Source organism: Dama dama, chromosome 18 (genome assembly GCF_033118175.1).
Source record: "Dama dama isolate Ldn47 chromosome 18, ASM3311817v1, whole genome shotgun sequence".
Lineage (NCBI taxonomy): Eukaryota > Metazoa > Chordata > Mammalia > Artiodactyla > Cervidae > Dama > Dama dama.
In genome coordinates, this window is record NC_083698.1 from 88,195,883 (window position 1) to 88,217,996 (window position 22,114).

Genomic DNA, 22,114 nt, shown 5'->3' on the forward strand with positions numbered 1-22,114 from the left:
CAAGCATACCATGTGCTGAAAAGTGCTATTTCTCTCATCAGGACTTTGCTAGTAAAGTCATTGTTGCCCCTGAGGGCCCCTTTCACTCTCAAGAAGCAGTAGGAAAGGCTATCTACACAGGAAGTGTAAGAAATAGTTAAGAGTATGGATTCTAGGAACTTCCTTGGAGGTCCAGTGGTTAAGGTTATGTGCTTCCAAAGCAGGGGGCCTGGGTTTCATCCCTGGCCTGGGAACTGATCTCACAGGGAACTAGATCACACATGCCACATCTAAAAAGATTCTGCATGCCAGGGCAATTAAAACATAAAATAGTATGGGTTCTAGCATCCTGACCTGGATTTGAGTCCTAACTTTGCCACTTTTTTGAGCCCACCAAGGTGAATGTCTGTTATTTCTCAGAGGCCAGTTATTTTCATCTGCAAAATGTGTAATAATTCTCATTCTTGGGATCCCTATAAGGATTAAATGAGACAAACGTGGAAACAAACTTAACATGATGCCTGGCACATTGTACCAACTCAAGTGTTGTTTTGTTTAGTCGCTAAGTTATGTCTGATTCTTGCAAAACCCCATGGACTGTAGCCCGCCAGGCTCCTTTGTCCATGGGATTTCTCAGGTAAGGATACTGGAGTGGGTTGCCATTCTCTTCTCCAGGGTTCTTCCCAACCCAGGGATTGAGTGCACACCTCCTGCATTGCAGACGAACTCTTTACTTCTGAACCACCAGGGAAGCCCCAAAGTGTAGAAGTTTCACACAGAAGAAAGACTATTTGGGCAGGCAGGTTTTGTATGGCCACCACATCCCATTAAGTCGACTACAGCATGCTTCCCACCAGCCACTTCAGTTTCTTTCTCAGATGAAATGTAACTGAGCAGGACCCTATGGGGCCTTCCTGGAACCGGAACTGCTCCCCCCACCCCACCATGCCCCACACCATGTCTTGCATCTACCTTTCATCTGTAGAAAAACTTTAGTCCAAGAATAAATTTAATCAGAGAAGTAAGAAAAACAGAAAGAAAAACAGTCAAGCAAAACAAAGTCAAGGTCCTTTAAGTTCCTCCTCAAGGACAATAGATTATGTTCTGAGCCTTGTCATTTGAGCTGTTGTTTTGCAGACACGGAATCCTCCACCAGGTGGAAGAAGTTATCCGTATGCCCCTCGCAAGCACAGAGACCCCAGACCGGTTGGAATCAGAAGGTTGATGATATTGACTCCTGATTACCTCACCACCAACCAATCAGAAGAATGTGCACGAGCTGATCATGCGTCCCACAATCCACCTCCCTCACGCTGTCTTTAAAAACCTTTCCCTGAAGCCTTGGGGGAGTTCGAGTCTGTTAAGCACTGGCTACCCTGAATTCTTTGCTTAATGCCCTGGGATAAATGCTGAGCTTTCCTTTACCACAACTGGGGTCAGTAGGTTGGCTTTACTGCAGACAGGCAAGGGAGCCCAAGTCTGGTTCGGTAACAAAAACAGTCCTAATTAAAGGCAAGCTAGGGAATAGGATGCAAAGAGCCCTTCCTAAAATTCTTAAAACAACCAGTCCTCCCATCTGCCACCCCCACTCCCCACCCCACCCCACCCCCCACCCCCCACATACACACACAAGATCTCAGCCCAGTCCCCCAGATCTACAGGCCAAGAGGCAACGTAGATGTCTCCATGTTGGCAGCATAATAATTAGCCTATAATCAGATAATAATAATCAGTCAATTTTGATATTTTTTAAAAACGTCTTGGCCATGTTGCACTGCATGTGGGATCTTCCCTTACCAGGGATTGAACCTGTGCCCCCTGCAATGGAAGCTTGGAATCTTAACCACTGAACCACCAGGGAAGTCCCAGTATTTGGCTGTTTAATCACAGACTATAGGTTCTTTCCCTCCTATTTATCCTTGTTACCATTGTCTAATCTCAAGTCAGTTTCTGAAGGCACCAAAAATCTAAGCTGAGTCTGGAGAGATGAATGAGTTCACCAGATAAAGAGAGAATAGGTCATTCCAAGTATTTAGACAAACACAGGCAAGGTTCTGAGGCTTCCCAGGACGTGTTTTGTGGAATAATATGCACTCTGTGTGATGGAATCTAGGTTCCTGCTGAGGCACTATGGCATAATAGCTTAGCGCAGGAATTCATGGGCTACACTGCTGGATTTAAATTCCAGCTCTCTTACTTATTAGTTACTTAAGTTCTTTGTGCTTCAGCTCCTCATCTATAAAATAGAATCATGGTAATAGCCAGCTCTTAGTGTTGTTGGGATGATTACATAAATTGATACATGGAGAGAACTTAGAACAGTGATGGTATATAGTAGATGTTTCATAATTATCAGATTTACCATTCATAATTCATAGGTAAGCTTTGGAGCAGCCCACCTTTTTCTTTCACTGTTCAACCCAAGTATAGCCTGTACAAGAAACTTACTTTGACTAATTTGAAATGATTATCTGTTGCATACCACCCCAGTGTACTTCATTTCTGGATATCAACATTTTAACAGACTCATTCTCTAACACTAGCCTGGAGAATTTGTCACCTCAATAGAGAGGGAAGTTTACTGAAGAAAATTGAGGAGCTGTCTTGTGACACAATGACTCAGTTATACATTCAGCATTCAGTCAGCAAGTGTTTATTGAGCACTTATGTGACAGACATCATGTTTCACACATCTTCCCCTAAAGCCCCATGTCAGAGAATTAGGTAAAGGGTGATTGGTTTAAGGGTCTCAGAAAGACTTTTGTCTCCAACCTTTCTCCTCCTGACTACTCGAAAGATTCAGCATTGATTTCATGTCTTCAACCCCTTCTTAAGGGTGATGCATTCTAGTGGGTCAAAGTTCTAGGTTACCCAGAAAGGTCATACATTCTATATCTAATAGCAGTAAGGAATTCTTTCTGATTAACTAATCTTCTGGAGCAAATGGATCCATAAAAGGCTTTGGTGTGGCTGATAACACTGGAAATCACATGGTTTGTCAGTTTGCGCACTTTTCTCCCTTGAAGTTCTATGTCAGGCAAGGTAACAGCTAGATAATGGGACAATCTTCCCAAAACAAGACACCTAAAACATAGCAAGCATTCTTTTACATGCATAGCACAGCTTGAAGAAAAAGAAAAAAGAAAGAAAGGGAAATCTACAGGGGCAAAAGACAAACAAACATACAAAGCAAAGAACAAAGAGAAGCCTGAAAATCAGTGTTGTTTAAGTGTTTGTCCCTAAAGCCACAGGTGTCCTGAGGGTGCTGACCAGTCTTGATAATCAAAACCTGGCATAGAGCAGGACCCTCGAGGCTATGCCCTTTTTTCTGCTGTCTTGCTGTCTGAAGTGGTATCACATCATGGTTTTGACTTCCCTAGTGACTAATGATGTTAAGCGTCTTTTCATATGTATATTGGCTATTTGTATATCTTCTTCTGAAAAATGTCCATGGAATTCCTTTACCCATTGAATATATTCAACTCATAAGTTTAATATGAGTTCTTTTATTTACTGGTTGTGTTGCACTGCCGGGAGCCGTTATGGGAGGTCCCGCCCGTGACGAGGTCGTGAAGAAAATACCGGGCAGGCAAGTCCTTCCAGGACCCCATCCATGACAAGGTCACCAGGAAAAAACCTGACAGGCAAGGCCGTCTAGGATAAGGGACCCTCCAGGTTGGCCTCGGCCTCTACCCACCCTGTATCCTCCCCCCTATTCTGCTGTTGTTCTTGTTTACCCTGCTGCGGATTCTTGTGTTGCCTGCCGAGAGCTCTCCTGCTCCTCTTTCACTGAATAAAGACCAACTTAAAACCCTAATTAATAAATCTCCTGGATGCTGCTGCCCTATGAAGGGGCCAGGGATGAAGGAAATGCTTCAATTCAAACATTTTGCTGGCATTCTGGCTTGTTTGATAAATGTGTGATCTCATTGCACAAAATGCTCTTGATTGTTCTAAACATCCTAAGCACAGTACACTAACAAAAGAAACTATTAAGCATAGGCCCCTTCACCGGGTGAGAAAAGCTCCACAAACATGATAGCCACAAATGTGCCTAATAGAAAATACTTCAGATAGAGATTAGCTGGTGACTTCTTGCAGGTAGTTAACTTTAAGACTAAGAGCCTGTTTTGTGCCATATCTGCTGTTTCTGCAGTCCTTCGCATTTCTGTTCTGTAAAAATGTAATCCTATCTAGTTCCCATAGAGATGACGCTTATTAGAAAGAAAATAGATTAATTATAAGAAAAACAGGGTCGGCTACTGAAGTTGCTTAAGTCACACCAGGTGCAAGCCATAAAATGTTAGCAGGCCTGAAGGCCAAATAAGACTCTTGTGAACAAAAAAGTATGTGGGTGACATCCTGTTTCTGTTGAAGGTCAAGTTGCTATAATGTTTTGAGATGACCTGTGTGTAAGCAATATGCACTTCCCCCAAAAAAGATGTTGTTAAGGGTATAAAGGGGCCATGCAAAAATAAACTTCAGACTTAGCCCCAAGCTTTGTCTCACTCTCTCATTCACCGACGCTGTTCATCCTGAGGGTTCCCCTGGATCCTGCTGGGGCTGGACCCCCGGCACTGCACTTAATGTGGGATCTTAGTTCTCTCTTCAGGGATGGAGCCTGGGCCCTCAGCAGTGAGAGCACAGAGTCCTAACCACTGGACTACCAGGGAATTCCTTAGATTTTTTTTTTTCTTAATTTGAGCCTTACTTGTCCAAACTTTCTATGTGGGGATCCTATATAGCCTGGGGTGAGGGGGAACTCCTCCAGAGAAGCTTTGTAAAAAGCTCCTTAAAAGAAGCACCAATCCATCCCTAATTTTTGTTAATGTTCCCTCTTGTGTTTTCCCAGATCACACAGTATACATTCCACTCTCAAATTCACAGAATCAAAAATTCTCACTGGAAACTGTTTACTTAAGTCAAGAAGGCAGGTAGAGGCAAACACATATCACTGACCCCTCCCTTTGCTGATTTCTCCAGGCCCGCCCTCCCTGACGGCTTCCCTGGTGGCTCAGAGGTTAAAGCGTCTGCCCGCAATGCGGGACCTCATGCGAAGAGTTGACTCATTGGAAAAGACCCTGATGCTGGGAGGGATTGGGAGCGGGAGGAGAAGGGGACGACAGAGGATGAGATGGCTGGATGGCATCACCGACTCGATGGGCATGAGTTTGACTAAACTCCGGGAGTTGGTGGTGGACAGGGAGGCCTGGCGTGCTGCGATTCATGGGGTCGCAAAGAGCCAGACACGACTGAGGGACTGAACTGAACTGAACTGAACTGATATAGAATCTTTAAATTATACCCCTGCAAATCTATGTATCTATACATCTGTAAGATATCTAGTTCTTTGGGGAAGAATGCATAAGAGACTGTTGAAAGTGGTTTCCTTTGGAGATGGGAGATGCATAGAGCCCAGATAGGGGCTGGGAACCTTTTTTTGTTGTTGTTATTATTGAGGTACAACTACATACAATTAAATTCACCCCTTTAAAGTATACTGATGCTGGATCATATAGTAGCTCTATTTTGTTTTGTTTTGTTTTTATTACAGTATAGTTAACAATATTGTATTGGTTTCATATATACAGCAACTACGTTTGATTTCTTGAGGAACAAGCAAATTCTTTCCAGAGAAGCAACATCATTTACATTCTCACCAGTAGTTTATGAAGGTTCCTATTTCTCCAAACCCTGTCCACAATTGTTATCCTTTTTGTTTTGTTTTGTTTTAGTTTTATTGCCTCTGGATCTGAAGGTCTATGAGAAATGGCACAAATCTTGCTTTTATTTTCTTTGTATTATAGGGTCTGTGATCTCTGTGTAGGGGTCACAAGGTTAGAGGGGAAAATTGCTCTGTCTTCACCTTTTAGAATTAAGAAATCAGCTTTATCCACACTAAAAAGGGTCCCAGGGCTATTTTTAATATTTTAAAACTTCTGATATAACCCATACACTCCCTCTCATTAGGGTTCCTACGCTAACTGAAATGTCAAGTGATTTAATTTTGACTATAGAGTTATTTAAGTTTAAGAATAGAGAATGCATTTCACCCAGTAGCACAAACCTGGCATACAGTAAATGTTGAAGTGAATGAATAAATAATTATTAGTTCTCACTTGTTAATCAGAATCTCTGATTGGCAAATTTTCAGGGGGACACAAAATCAAAATGTGAATTCATAGATGAAAGATAGTTGCAGGAATCCTTGATGTGAGAAACCTGAGAAACTGCCTTTGGGGAATCCAGAAGTGTGGCCTGTTCCCAGAGTTACTCCTTGGGTAATAATGATGGGAAACTTCACTTATAAGGCCTGTACCTTCCCCTGGAGCTCGTCTCTCAGCTCATCTCTGGCCTCACCTCAGATATCCTCAACCCCTACAAGCCTCACGTCCCATAGCACCATCCACCTCCCTTCACCCCCATTGTCTTCTTCCCATCCCCTTCCCCAGGATCCAGCATAGCCTTCTGGTGTCCTAAAATGAGTTAATCTGCCAAATTCCTGCAGCTTTGTAAATGATGTCAGTTCTCGTTAGAATCCTTTTCATTCCGTATATACACGCCACTCCACTCCATCAGTATTAGTGTCCTGGGTACCACAAACTGGGTGACTTAAAACAACAGAAATTTAATCTCTCACACTTCTGGAGGCCAGAAGTCCGTAATGCAGCAGGGCCAGGCTGACTCTGAAGACTCTGAGGAGAAGACCTCTGCACCTCTTCCAGCTCTGGTAGCCCCATGCCTCCCTTGACTTGTGGTAGCACCACTCTAATCTCTGCCTCCATCTTCATATGACCATCTTCCCTCAGTCTGTCTGCATCCAAACTTTCCTTGAGTTATAAAGGACACAGTCATGTTGGAGTAGGGCCTACCCTACTTCAGTACAACCTCATCTTAATCTGGTTACATCTTCAAAGAGCCTATTTCCAAATAAGGTTACATCCATATGTCCCGGTGGTTATGATTTCAACATATATTTTGTTTATTTATTTATTTCAGCATATATTTTGGAGTGACACAATTCAACCCACAATACCAAACTAATTTATTTTTTCTGCCATTACTAGAATTAACTTTGCCCAAAATCTGTGGAGGACCGACAATGACTTCCTAGAGGTGTATTTTGTTTTTTCTCTTGGCTGCACCACATGGCTCATGGTGTTTAGCTCCCCAACCAGGGACTGAACTCAGGTCCTGAAAATGAAGTGGCCAAGCCCTAACCACAACCCTTCATGGAGGTTCTGACTCATGGCTCAGCTTCTGCCCTGGGTGTTCCCCCACCCACACACATATGACCACCAGCAAAGGTCATGCACCCAGGAAATGGCAGAAGATAGAGCAACCAGACTCAGCCTCAGCCCCTGACCCACTGAGGACCGTGTTCTTTAATCTGAGTCGCCTCAGTCCTTTGTTGAGATACTAGCCCTACCTGTCTCAGAAGGGATTCTGGTCCCCCACTCCCATTTCCTCATTTGCAAATGGATATAATACTGTTTGGATTGTGTGTGCAAGGAATATTAGAACACAGACACTTTTATGAAGTGTGGATGGGAGGGCTATTCAACAGTATGTAACAAGAACCTGAAAGAGGTATGATCTCTTGTTTTCACTCTTAGGATTTACTCTTAAGGAAATAATTGGGCAGGTGTACAAAGTCATAAAGATATTCACTGCAACTTTGTTTATAATATTGAAAAGTATAAACATCCTGTGAAAGTGAAAGTGTCAGTCACTCAGTTGTGTTGGATTCCTCAACCCCATGGACCATAGCTCACCAGGCTCCTTTGTCCATGGAATTCTCCAATCAAGAATATTGAAGTGAGCTGCCATTTCCTTCTCCAGGGGATCTTCCCAACCCAGGGATTGAATCTGCATCTCCTGCACTGCAGGCAGATTCTTTAAGATCTGAGCCACCAGGGAAGCCTTTGAATGTTGGACACATGGAGGCTATTCTGCTCTTTAGTTCAGTTCAGTTCAGTCACTCAGTCATGTCCAACTCTTTGCGACCCCATGGACTGCAGCATGCCAGGCTTCCCTGTCCATCACCAACTCCCAGAGCCTATTCAAACTCATGTCCATCACGTTGGTGATGCCATCCAACAATCTCATCCTCTGTTGTCCCCTTCTTCTCCTGCCTTCAATCTTTCCCAGCGTCAGGGTCACTTGCAATGAGTCAGTTCTTTGCATCAGGTGGCCAAAGTATTGGAGTTTCAGCTTCAGCATCAGTCTTTCCAATGAATGTTCAGGATTGATCTCCTTTAGGATGGACTGGTTGGATCTCCTTGCAGTCCAAGGGACTCTCAAGAGTCTTCTCCAACACCACAGTTCAAAAGCATTAATTCTTTGGTGCTCAGCTTTCTTTATAGTCCAACTCTCACATTCATACATGACTACTGGAAAAACCATAGCTTTGACTAGACGGACCTTTGTTGACTAGATGGACTTTTGTGTACGATCGAAATTTTCCATAACAAAAAGTTAAACAAAGAGATTTCTAATTGAATTCTGGTTTATAGGCTTTTCTAGGCACTGCAACTTCTAAGGTTATTTTGTTGAAATAATTTGAAATTATTCTATCATGAAACTGTTCCCATACCTTACCTCATGACCCAATATACCTTGAAATTTTTTCTAATGTCATCTGTTTCTCTAACTCACCCAGTTATTGTCCAGAATGAAATAAGCATGAAAGTGTTTTCACAACTAACAGTCCTCTGCATATGTAAGGGATGATTACAATTCATTTTTTCCAAAGATGTATTGTTGTGCTGTTTAGTGGAATAAGTAGGTTAAATTTTTGCCCTCAAAGAATTTATAATCTAAGATTTTACTTGATTTAAAATTACTTTTCTCAACAAAGCAGTGCAGGAAGGGATGAAGGCCATGTGTATAACTGAGGTTGAATTTGGTGCTGGAAAATTCAAGTCTCACTTGATCAACTTGTGGCAATAGGAGTTGAATCAGGGTATTAGATCCCTGGGAGTGGTGAGGGGCAGGGACCCCATAGGTTTTTTTAAATTTTTTTATTTTTTCTTTTTATTTTTTTGGCTGCACTGAGTGGCATCTTAGTTTCCTGACCAGAGATCAACACTGTGCCCCTGCAATGAAAGTGCAGAGTCTTAACCACTGGACTGCTGGTGGGAAGGGGGTGGGGTGTCCCAGGGACTCTGTCTTGTTCATTGCCTTGTTCATTGTCTCGTTCATTGCTGCGTCCCCAGCACCCAATACCACCTCAGGCACACAACATAAGGACAAAAATAACAAAACATAACTAACGTCAGTTGAGTCAAACACTGTAGAAAATGCTTTGCCTACATAATTACATTTAATCTGCAAAGCAATCCTATGGTGGCAGGTATTATTCCCGTTGAGAAAACTGAGCCTCAGAAAGATTAAGGAGCTTGTCCACAGTCATCCAGTCCCTCAGTCATGAAGCTGAGCTGCAATTCAAGTCCAGTTGTCTTGGAGGCCACTGCTTTTAACCCTGAGACATCCACATAAGAAATCCGCTCCTGTTGTGTATCTTCATGGAGGGACAGTGAGGATAACAGGCCGATGGAGCTTGGTGACGCTCACCCCCAAGATGCACCCCCAGTAGCTCTGATGCTACTGTCCTGAGCTACCGGCTGTCATGTCTTTAGTCCCTAAGTGGACCTTTGTATAGAGGAAAGAAAGCACTCCTCGCTGTGATTTTAAAAATGGAAGTCAATTAATACACATTTATATGTCAATTTCACATGAGTTTTACCAATATTGAGTACATGCGTGTTTTATATTTTAAGTTAATTTGAAAAATTTTTATTACTAATATATTTTCTTATATTACTAATATATTACTATATTAGTATATTACTAATATATTAGTATATTGCTAATATAGTATATTACCAATGTATTACTATATTAGTTATTACTATATTACTAATATATTACTAATATTATATTGCTAATATATCAATATATTACTAATATATTTTATTACTAATTAGCTCTATATTACTACAGAGCTAAAAATTTTTATTACTGATATAAATGAGCTATTTATATTACTGATATAGTGAGCTATATATATATAAAACTATATATATAAGTGAGCTATATATATAGGTTTAACTGATAAACCTTAAAGAAAATCAGAATCTTACCAACTAAAAGTATAGATATACTATCAAACTTCTAGATTTGTAATTTGACTAAGTGGGAGTAGGAAGGAGGAAGAGTGCTAAAGGCAAGTAGTTGTCTCCCAAATGCTTCACCTGATGCTAATTTCTAGTGACATTTAATAAACAGTTCTGAATAAATGGTTGTAAAAAGGAGAAAAATAATAATAAACAAAATTAAAAGTGAGCAGATAGGGAAATAGTTCATAAATACAATAAGAAAAGGCTCAATAGATCAAGGAGGGCTCAGTATATCCTTAATATGTCAATAATTTGGAAAACTGATACCAAAAATATGAAATATTTAATAGAAAAATGACAATACTGAATGAATGGATAGTTGGCTTGGAGCTACTGGAACAATGCCTCTCGTGGAACTTAGCACCTTTAATTTTATGAGAGACTGCTGGGGACCATATAAGGACAAGTGACCCTCAGGAAGGTGAGGAGAGGGAATTGATCAGAAAATGCATAACATTTAGCGGAGGGGCTGAGACCTCTTTCAGACAAGCGAGAGGGCAGGAGAGGAAGTGCTCTGGGGCCTGACAGGGTGATCGGATGTCCCAAGTTGGTGAAGGAAGCCAGAAAAATCAGAAGTATTTGGAAGCAGGAATGTGGCTTTCTACTGGAAAGGGGTTGGAGGGTGAGCTTACCCTCTGGGGAGGAAATTCAACTCTAGCAGGTGGACAGCAGTCCTGGGGAGAGTGCTTGAGGGGAGCAGGGCCAGGCTTGTCCTGCTCTGACAGGTCACGGGACACCAGCTTTGGGAGCAATTGAAACTTGGGCTCTGATGATGGCAGTAACATGTCTGGCACATGAAAATGCCTTTTCCTGGTGAGAAACCAGGTGAGGTTATATGACTCTGGGGCTTAGCAGCTACAGGATTGGTTACTGAGCTTGCTTCCAGGCCCCAGATCCTGGAATGACTTTCACTTTATGCCCTTGCCATCAGAGATCGCATAACTGAGAACTCATCCTCAGGAGATAAGGATGATTTTCACAGTACATCACTTTTGTGGGAAGGGGCTGTTCAGGTGTGCTTACCCCTGGAGCTTGGGGGGACTTCCCTCCTTTCCTGGCTTGGAAGAAGTAAGGGAGCTTCAGGCTGTGTCCACTATTATTAGGTGATCCACTAATCTAGCTAAAGAACTTCAACTTCCAGCAGTGATGAGCTCAGCACACAGTTTCAGGTACACAAAACACCAATAGTCACATGCCCCTTGATTAAGTGACCAGCACAAGGAGGCTGTGAAAGCTACACGCCCAGGCACTCCGGGTACTGGAAGTCACCCCAACAGTAATATCCACAGGCTTGGAGCCCCTGACAGTGCAAAGGTTCCTAATGTGCACACGCTTGCCCTGATGTATACACACCCATTTGGTGTGCACACTCAGATCACCCTGGACTCTACATCCTGCCACACACCAAGCTTATTCTTTTGCGTAGCCCCCATGTTGAGCAAATCCCAAAGCTGCTTGGTTCCTTTACTATGAAAGGAGATTGTCCACATCCCTCTCCTCTTCTTTCTCCTTGACTTTTCTGTTTAGCAGAGAGAGAAGAGGCAGGGGACAGCTATGAATTCATTCCAGAAGCCTGGGAACGGGAGGCTCCAGGACCTCTTGAAAACACTCCATTGTAGAATGTAATCAGCTGGAAGGAACATTACAGAGCTCAGTCCATTTGTTTTATTGGTGAAGACCCTTAAGCCGGAAGAAGAAAGAGATTGCTCTGGCTGAGGGGGCTGAGCCTGAGTTTGGTGATGTGGGTGGGATGGGCAGAGAGAGTACAGGTTCAGTTTAGCTAAAGGGTTCGGTGAGCTCAGGAGACTTACTGACCTTTAGTGCTTCCACATGATAGGAGATTGATCAACAGATAACCCCTGAGTATCTGGTTTATACAAGGCATAGACAAAGGAGATGATATATCCTCTTTAAGTCTTAAAAAAACTCTTTCCCTCAAAGTGGTTACAATCTAACAGCAGAAATAAATGAATAAGTAAAATATCTGTGACAATTTTTAGGAACGGTACACTAAATTCTTTAGACAGAACATGCTTACGCTTATCAACTAAGAAGCATAAACACTGGATGCTATGACATCAGTAAGCAATACTTGAATACGCAAAAAAAAAAAAAAAAAAAAACCCAGGTGTGGGGGTCTGGTGAGGTTTCCAGAGACAAAGAGAGAGGAGCTGGGAGCCTGAGATAGTGAGTAGTTTTAGTTACTTTTCAGGATCCGTCAGGCCAGGGGGTCAGTGAGGGGCAGGCTCAGGAGGGACTGGGCCATAACGCTGAGGGGAAGAGAGGGGCGGATTCTGGCTGGACACTGTTTCCCCAGCTTAGCTGGGATAAGAGGCAGCAGGGCAGCTCTCACCCTCTTTAATAGCTGACTTGGAGCAGAGCCGAGGAGTTAGTCGGCTGGCAGCCGAAATGGCTGGGCATCTGTGTCTGGGGGAAAGGTGCCAGCCAGCCAGGAAAGGGGAGAATATACCCACATGTGTACATATATGTCAATATGGGGCATGTGTATATAGGTCACCCACCAGAGGGGGAAGTGGTATTGTAACTATGAAAGAAAACAGCACAGAAACCAGGAGAACCCCACTGCCTCCCAAGCTGTCTGTGCCAACTGCCACCTCCGTGGTAAGACGGCAGGATACCTGGCGCCTCCTGTAGCTCCCGCAGCCACTTGTCAGGTGGCAGAAAGCTCACTCCACGCCTGGCTTGGTCACAGCTGGCCTGGGCTTCCCTGCTTTCAAGGAGCCCACTCTGCTTACGAGCCAAGAGGACAGGAGGGGAAAAGACTTATCTAGGTCTTCACATTTAATCATTTTAGGATTCTATGAAGGAGGGAGAGAGAGCTAAGTCAATACTCAGATTTATCCCAGATTCTTAGATGGGCATAATTTGGTAGAGAGCACAGAAAGAGCAAACTTTCTTAAATACATGTTTTGAGTGTTTCCTCTTTGATTCTTATTACCTGCAGAAGAGAGGACTAGGCCATCCACAAGCTTTTATTGAGATGAGGAACCCAGGTTCTTCACCCTAAAATTTTCCTAAACTTTTTCATTAACATACTTTTTCAAAACATTCATTGAATTATTATTATTATTACAATATATGATGATAGTAGAAAATTGGAAACTGTAGGGGATTATAAAATGAATCCATAATCTATCTTCCACCCACAGATCTTCCACAGACTCTCAACATGCCTTCCACACAATGCCCCCATCACATTAAAATGCACCCATAGCCCACATCAACAGTTATCCAGTTGAGATGAAATTGTCTAGCTGAGATAATATTATATTTTGGAGACTTTTGATTAAATGTTTAGTCATCTTAATTTTGCCTTTAAAAATTTTTGAAGCCAATATATTGTGTTTTCCATATCTGATTTTTTTTTTAAATAGAGCTCTTAGATGTATTGGGAAGATAGCTCCCCGCCACTTGCCTAAACTTATCTGAAGATTTATTTTCAAAGTTATAAACTCAAGAAGGACACTGTTTTCAAGAAGCATAAAGTTTGCTCTTCAATGGCCAGCCTAACAGTAAAACGCTTGCATGCTAAGGTCACTTAAGTTGTGCCCGACTCTTTGTGACCCCATGGACTGTAGCCTGTCAGCTTCTTCTGTCCATGGAAGTCTCCAGGCAAGAAGACTGGAGTGAATAGCCATTCTCTTCTCCAGGGGATCTTCCTAATCCAAAGATCAAACCCTGGTCTCCTGCATTGCAGGCAGATTCTTTACCATCTGAGCCACCAGGGAAGAAGGAAATGGCTATCCACTCCAGTATTCTTGCCTGGAGAATTTTATGGGCAGAGGAGCCTGGTGGGCTATAGTCCATGGGGTGGCAGGGTCAGACACAACTGAGTGACTAACACTTTTAAAATGCTTGCGCCAGAAATAAGTTGTCAATACACTTCTGTACGATGTTATAATCTCCTGGAGATCCACAGAACACTTCCTGAGGAGATGCTTACCCGTAACAGACTCCATAGCAAGTTTTAGTGAGTTTCAGGTCACATTAAGGGGATAACATCTTCACAGAAAGAGATTTAAACTATTCTTCTCTCACAGGCTGAAAGGGTGAGAGCTTCCATTAAAGAGTGTGAGCACATTTCGTTCCTTTTCATTCAGTGTGAGTCCTGTCCAAGGACGCGTACCTCCCAGGCTGCCTTTGTTGTTTCCACAGAGCTGAAACCCAGAGCTGGTCACAGGTCAAGCACAGCCAGCAAACCACCCATCTGAAATACTGTTGAGTTTTTATATAGTCTATGGGTCCCAGGAACTGTGCCTGTTGTGACTAATGGATAAAAGGTTCTGCCTAGTGAAAAATAACGTTACTGTTAGTATTTAAGAGTATATCCTACCAGGACCTCAATATATATAAATTTTTCACAGTCAACTTATATCGCCCATATAGTTTTGTGTATTTTTTTTTCCTGGCAGTGCAGCATGTCTGACCAGGGATCAAACCCGTGCCTCTTACAGTGGAAACTTGGAGTCTTAACCACTGGACCACCAGGGAGGTCTCTGGCCCATATAGTTTTAAATACTGTTTTTACTCTGCGTGATTCATCCAGCATTTCCCAAGTGGAGACTGAAGACAGAGGACTATTGTGCCTTTAAGACTCTCTCTCTCATACACACAGACACACACACACACACTGTCTAGGCTGTAGCCTCTAAGTGCAGGTTCTGTAACCACAAACATCTGAGGTAGCAAGGCATAGAGATGGTTCATGTCTATCAGACCTGCATTTCACAGAAGGGGAAACTGAGGCCTGGAGAAGTGACTTGCCCCAGATCAGTGGGTAGTTAGTGCCAGAAGCAGACTCAGGGTAAGATCCCAGGCCCAGATAGGGCTGAAGAAGTTCTGCCTTGCCATGGCCTTCCCACCCCTGACAGCTGCCAGGGCTCTTTACCCGATTTCCCCATCCAAACTCACTTGGCTGTTTTCCCCTTATTGTGTCGTTGTCACAATGTTGCACAAGCAATTAATTTATAAATTAATAAAGCTCATAGCCATATCACCCAGAAATGATTGTTGTTAAAATGCTGCTGCACAATAAATACAAATATATAGAACCAATAGTTGAGCAGCTGTTCTTTTAAAAAAAATATGAAACAGCTCAGGCACAAAAATTATTATCCATTCATTCAATAAGGTCATTCATTTGTTGAGAACCTACTATATGCTGGGCACTGTTCTAGGTTTGGGATAGAGTAATTGACAAAGTAGTCCAAGGTCTTGTCCTCAAGGAGTTACCTTCCAGTGAAGGAAGATAGATGATTCATTTTATAAATATAAATATAAAATAGGTTTGATGGTGTTGGTTACTATGAAGAGGAAATGAAGCAGAGTAAGGGAGATGGAAAGGGTGAGGGGGATGTCATTTTGTGTAGGGAAATTAGGAAGGCCTCCCTGAGAAATGATATTCATTCATTCATCCATCCATACACTCAATGGTTACTCATTACTGAGGAAACAGCAGAAAATGAGACATTTCAGGCTGGGCCACGTCACTGCAGACACCTGCTCTATTCTATCCAAGGGCTTGAAGACTGAATTACTCAGGAAGGGGAGGTTGAGGAAGAGTCACGTTACTAACATTTTGATAAAGACTTCAAAGGTCTAAAATTAACCAGTATCTACCTTCCTCCCTCAAAAGAATACATGTTCAATTTTCTCTGCTCACTGTTCCCATCTTAAATCTTTACCATTTTTTTTTTAAAGTTCACCTTGTTTTCTTTACTTTGCCAAGGTAATCGTTATTATTAAAAATGGTTTCAAGTAGTCGATTTATTTAGATCTATTCATATGGTTTCTAAATGTTTACTCACTTTTTCTTGCATCTTACTATTTCCTTCTAAGTTCAGTTTTCGTCTTAGGTTCATGCTTCCTTAATAAGGGTCTATAAGGAATTGCCTGGTGATCAAATGGTTAGGACTCCACACTTTCACTGCCAAGGGATCTGGTGGTGAAGCCAAAATAAATACACAAGTTAAAAATTTTTTTGAAGGCTCTATAATGGTTAGTTCAGTTTTTGTTTGTCATCTGAAGATGAAGATGTCTTTTTTAAATTAAAAAAATTTATATTTAAATTATAACATAAAAATATTTAAAAGTTACTTTCTACTTACATTTATTACAAAATATTGGCTGTATTCCCCAAGTTGTACACGACATACTTGAGCTTGTCTTACACCCAATAGTTTGTGATCCCACTTCCCACCCCTTATATTGCTCCCCTCACTGGTAACTACTAGTTTGTTCTCTATATCTGAGTCTATGGAGGTGTCTTTGTTCTTCTTTTTAAAGAATAAAATCTACTATCCAGATGTAATTCACATACCCAAATTCACCATTTAGAGTGTGTAATTCCGTGGTTTACAGAGTTGTGCAACAACACCACTGCCTAAGTTTAGAACATTTTCATCATCCCTGAAAAGTTGCCACTCCCCTTTCCCTTCTCTCTCCAGTCCCCGGCAACCACTAACCTACTTTCTGTCTCTGCGGATTTGTCTACTCTGGACATTGCTTGCAAATGGAATCACATAATATGCGTTCTTTTGCGTCTGACTTCTTCACATAGCATAACATTTTCAAGGTTCATCCATCTTGTAGCCTGTATTAGTGCTTCATTTTATGACTAAATAATATGCCATTGTACCACATTTTGTTTACCTGTTCATCAGCTGATGTACATTTGAGTTGTTCCCATTGTTTACCTACTACAAATAATGCTGCTTGTGTACAAGTTTTTGTGTGAACCCATGTCTTCAATTCTGCTGGGTAGTGGAATTAATGGGTCACATGATAGCTTTATGTTTAACTTTTTGGGGAACTCTCAAACTTTTCAACCGCAACTGCACAATTTTACATTCCCAAGAGCAATATATAAGCATTCCACTTTCTTCACATCCTCATCAACATTTTTATTTTCCTTAATACATTTAAATGTGTGTGTGTGTGTGTGTTTCATTGAATATTCATTGGAAGGACTGATGTTGAAGCTGAAGCTCCAATACTTTAGCCATCTGATGCAAAGAATTGACTCACTGGAAAAGACCCTGATGCTGGGAAAGATTGAAGGCAGGAAAAGTGGATGACAGAGGATGAGATGGTTGGAAGGCATCACTGACTCGATGGACATGAGTTTGAGCAAGCTCCAGGAGTTGGTGATGGACAGGGAAGCCTGCCAGCTGCACTCAATATGTCAGCAAATTTGGAAAACTCAGTAATGGCCGCAATTTTCAATTCCAATCCCAAAGAATGACAATGGCAAAGAGTGTTCAAACTACTGTACAATTGCCCTCATTTCACATTCTAGTAAAGTAATGCTCAAAATCCTTCAAGCTAGGCCTTAGCAGTATGTGAACCATGAGCATCCAGATGTACAAGCTGGGTTTAGAAAAGGTAGAAGAACCAGAGATCAAATTGCCAACATTCAGTGGATCATAGAGAAAGCTAGGAAATTCCAGAAAAAAAAATCTACTTTTGCTTCATTGACTACACTAGAGCCTTTGACTGTGTGGATTACAACAAACTGGAAAATTCTTTTTTTTTTTTTTTGGAAAATTCTTAAAGATGTTGGAATACCGTCTTACCTGCCTCCTGAGAAGCCTGTATGCAGGTCAAGAAGCAACAGTCAGAACCAGACATGGAACAACTGACTGGTTCCAAATTGGGAAAGGAGTACATCAAGGCTGTATATTGTTATCCTGCTTATTTAACTTCTACGCAGAGTACATCAGTTTGGAAAACTCAGCAGTGGCCACAGGACTGGAAAAGATCAGCTTTCATTCCAATCCCAAAGAAAGGCAATGACAAAGAATGCTCAAACTACAACACAATTGCACTTATCTTACATGCTAGTAAAGTAATGCTCAAAATTCTCCAAGCCAGGCTTCAGCAATACGTGAACCGTGAATTTCCAGATGTTCAAGCTGGTTTTAGAAAAGGCAGAGGAACCAGAGATTAAATTGCCAACATCCACTGGATCATCAAAAAAGCAAACGAGTTCCAGAAAAACATCTATTTCTGCTTTATTGACTATGCCAAAGCCTTCGATTGTGTGGATCACAATAAACTGTGGAAAATTCTGAAAGAGAGGGGAATATCAGACCACCTGACCTGCCTCTTGAGAAACCTGTATGCAGGTCAGGAAGCAACAGTTAGAACTGGACATAGAACAACAGACTGGTTCCAAATAGGAAAAGGAGTACATCAAGGCTGTATATTGTCACCCTGCTTATTTAACTTATATGCAGAGTACATCATGAGAAACGCTGGGCTGGAGGAAGCACAAGCTGGAATCAAGATTGCCGGGAGAAATATCAATAACCTCAGATATGCAGATAACACCACCCTTATGGCAGAAAGTGAAGAGGGACTAAAGAGCCTCTTGATGAAAGTGAAAGAGGAGAGTGAAAAAGCTGGCTTAAAGCTCAACATTCAGAAAACTAAGATCATGGCATCTGGTCCCATCACTTCATGGGAAATAGATGGGGAAACAGTGGAAACAGTGTCAGACTTTATTTTTTGGGGGTCCGAAATCACTGCAGATGGTGACTGCAGCCATGAAATTAAAAGACGCTTACTCCTTGGAAGGAAAGTTATGACCAACCTAGACAGTATATTAAAAAGCAGAGACATTACTTTGCCCACAGAGGTCCATCAAGGCTATGGTTTTTCCAGTGGTCATGTATGGATGTGAGAGTTGGATGGTGAAGAAAGCTGAGCGCTGAAGAATTGATGCTTTTGAACTGTGGTGTTGGAGAAGAATCTTGAGAGTCCCCTGGACTGCAAGGAGATCCAACCAGTCCATCCTAAAGGAGATCAGTCCTGCGTGTTCATTGGAAGGACTGATGTTGAAGCTGAAACTCCAACACTTTGGCCACCTCATTCGAAGAGTTGACTCATTGGAAAAGACCCTGATGCTGGGAGGGATTAGGGGCAGGAGGAGAAGGGGACAACAGAGGATGAGATGGCTGGATGGCATCACCGACTCAATGGACATGGGTTTGGGTAGACTCCAGGAGTTGGTGATGTACAGGGAGGCCTGGCGTCCTGCAATTCATGGGGTCGTAAAGAGTCAGACATGACTGAGGGACTGAACTGAGCTGAACTGAACTGAGTACATCATGTGAAATGCCAGGCTGGATGAATCACAAACTGGAATCAAGATTGCTGGGAAATATTAACATCCTCAGATTGCAGATGAAACCACTCTAATGGCTGGAAATGAAGAATAAAAGAGACTCTTGATGAAGGTGAAAGAAGAGAGTGAAAAAGCTGGCTTAAAACTCAATATTCAAAAAACTAAGATAATGACATCTGGTCCTATCACTTCGTGGCATATAGAAGGAGAAAAAGTGGAAACAGTGACAGATTTTAGTTTCTTGGGCTCCAAAATCACTGCAGATGGTAACTGCAGCCATGAAATTAAAAGACGCTTGCTGGAGAAGGAAATGGCAACCCCCTCCAGTATTCTTGCCTAAAAAATCCCATGGACAGAGGAACCTGGTGGGCTACAGTCCATGGGGTCACAAAGAATCTGACACAACTTAGTGACTGAGCACGGACACATATAACTGAATCACTCTTCTGTATACCAGAACCTAACACAACATTGTAAAGCAGCTACACTGTAATAAATATAACAAGCAAATTTTAAAAAAATAAATAAAGATGCTTGCTCCTTGGAAGGAAAGCTATGACAAACCTAGAGAGCATCGTAGAAAGCAGAGACATCACTTTGCTGATAAAGGTTGATATAGTCAAATCTATGGTTTTTCTAGTAGTCATGCTTGGATATGAGAGTTGGACCATGAAGAAAACTAAGTGCCAAAGAACTGATGCCTCTGAATTGTAGTATTGGAGAAGACTCTTGATAGTTCCTTGGACTGCAAGATCAAACCAGTCAATCTTAAAAGAAATCAACTCTGAATATTCATTGGAAGGACTGATGCTGAAGCTGAAGCTCTAATACTTTGGCCACCTGATGTGAACAGCCAACTCATTGGAAAAGACCCTGATACTGGGAGATTGAAGGCAGGAGGAGAAGGGGGCAACAGAGGATGAGATGGTTGGACCACACCACTGACTCAATGGACATGAGTTTGAGCAACCTCTGGGAGATGGTGAAGGACAGGGAAGCCTGGTGTGCTCCGGTCCATGGGGTCACAAAGAGTTGGACATGATTTAGTTACTGAACAAAAACAACAACAGAAGCTAATTAGATTAATAAATACCACACATTTTGCCCTAATCTATACCAAGTACTTTACACCCATTATTTAATCTTCATAACAACCTTACTCGGTACAAACTATTACTATTTCCATTTTACAAATGAAGAGACTGAAGCAAGCAAAGCCCAAGGAGAATAGCTAGCAAATCGCAGAGCAGTATTCAAATTCAAGTCGGACTGATTTTTAACCACAACCCTACCCATGCCTTGGGTTGCTACTTAAGTCTTATTTACCCAACCAGGTGACAAGAACTTGCCTTTCTCGTTTTAGTAAAAAGAGCTAAGATTTATTAATCATCTACTACATGACACATACTTTACATGTATTAGTTCAAATCCTCATAACTCTGTTTCATATATTATTTCCCTCATGTTACAGATTAGGAGATTAGGGCTCAAAAGGATTAACTAACTTGGCCTGCAGATACAACCAACAAGAATCTTGATATAGATAGGCCCAATACCTACCCAGAGATGAGGAGATGATGTAGAAGAATATTTGTAATTGATAAATGAGAAAGCACAGGACTATACTCACCCAAACGCTGGTTTTCTGCATCTAGCATGATGTTTGCACAGTGGCAGTAAATATGGGAAAGGGAACTGTCAGCTGCCTATCTCTTCCTTCGAGCTCTATGAGAATAAACTTTTAGACTTGACAATAAGCAGAACCCAAAGGGTTATTGCGGAATTCCTGTGTTGCCTCACTGAACATAGGCAACTGCGACCAAAGGCTCTCACTGGGAATTTTGTGGTAGAGGATACAAATAATTTTAACACGTACAGCATGTTTTCCATGTACCAGGCAGCATTCTCAGTGCTTCATGTGATTTAACTCATTTAATTTCCAGGTAAGGACTGTTAACCTCCCATATCACAGCTGAGAAACTGAAGTGTCTAAAGGTTAAAGGATTTGCCCGAGTCCCCTAACTAGCAAGGGTGGGGGACACTCTGTAGCGTGGTTTCAGAGCTGGAAAGAGAGAAAGAGAAGTCGCTCAATCGTGTCCAACTCTTTGCGACCCGATGGACTGTAGCCTATCGGACTCCTCTGTCCATGGGATTTTCCTTGCAAGAATACTGGAGTGGGTTGCTATTTCCTTCTCCAGGCAATCTTCCCGACCCAGGAATAGAACCCGAGTCTCTGCATTGCAGGCAGACGCTTTACCATCTGAGCTACCAGGGAACTCAGCTGGTAATGAATCCGCCTGCAATGCAGGAGACTCGGGTTCGATTCCTGGGTCGGGAAGAACTGCTGGAGAAGGGATAGACTACCCACTCCAGTATATTTGGGCTTCCCTTGTGGCTTAGCTGGTAAAGAATCTGCCCACAATGCGGGAGACTGGGATTCGATTCCTGGGTTGGGAAGATCCCCTGGAGAAGGAAAAGGCTACCCACTCCAGTATTCTGGCCTGGAGAATTCCATGAACTCTATAGTTCATGGGGTCGCAAAAAAGTTGGACATGACCGGAAAAGGTATATATACCAAAACATTTGAGGGCTTCCCTCATAGCTCAGAGCTGGAGCCCCTCCTGAATAACAGTGCAAGAGAACAGTCACTTGAGTCCAGCGAAAATAGAGACGAAACTCTAGTTAATGAAGCACCAAAAATTCCTGCGATCTGAGTAGAAAAGTTAATTTCACAGTGCCTGCCTGCCTGCCAGCACGTCTCCCATCTCCAACGTTCCCCCTTCCCGACGGCCTTTCCCGCCTCTCC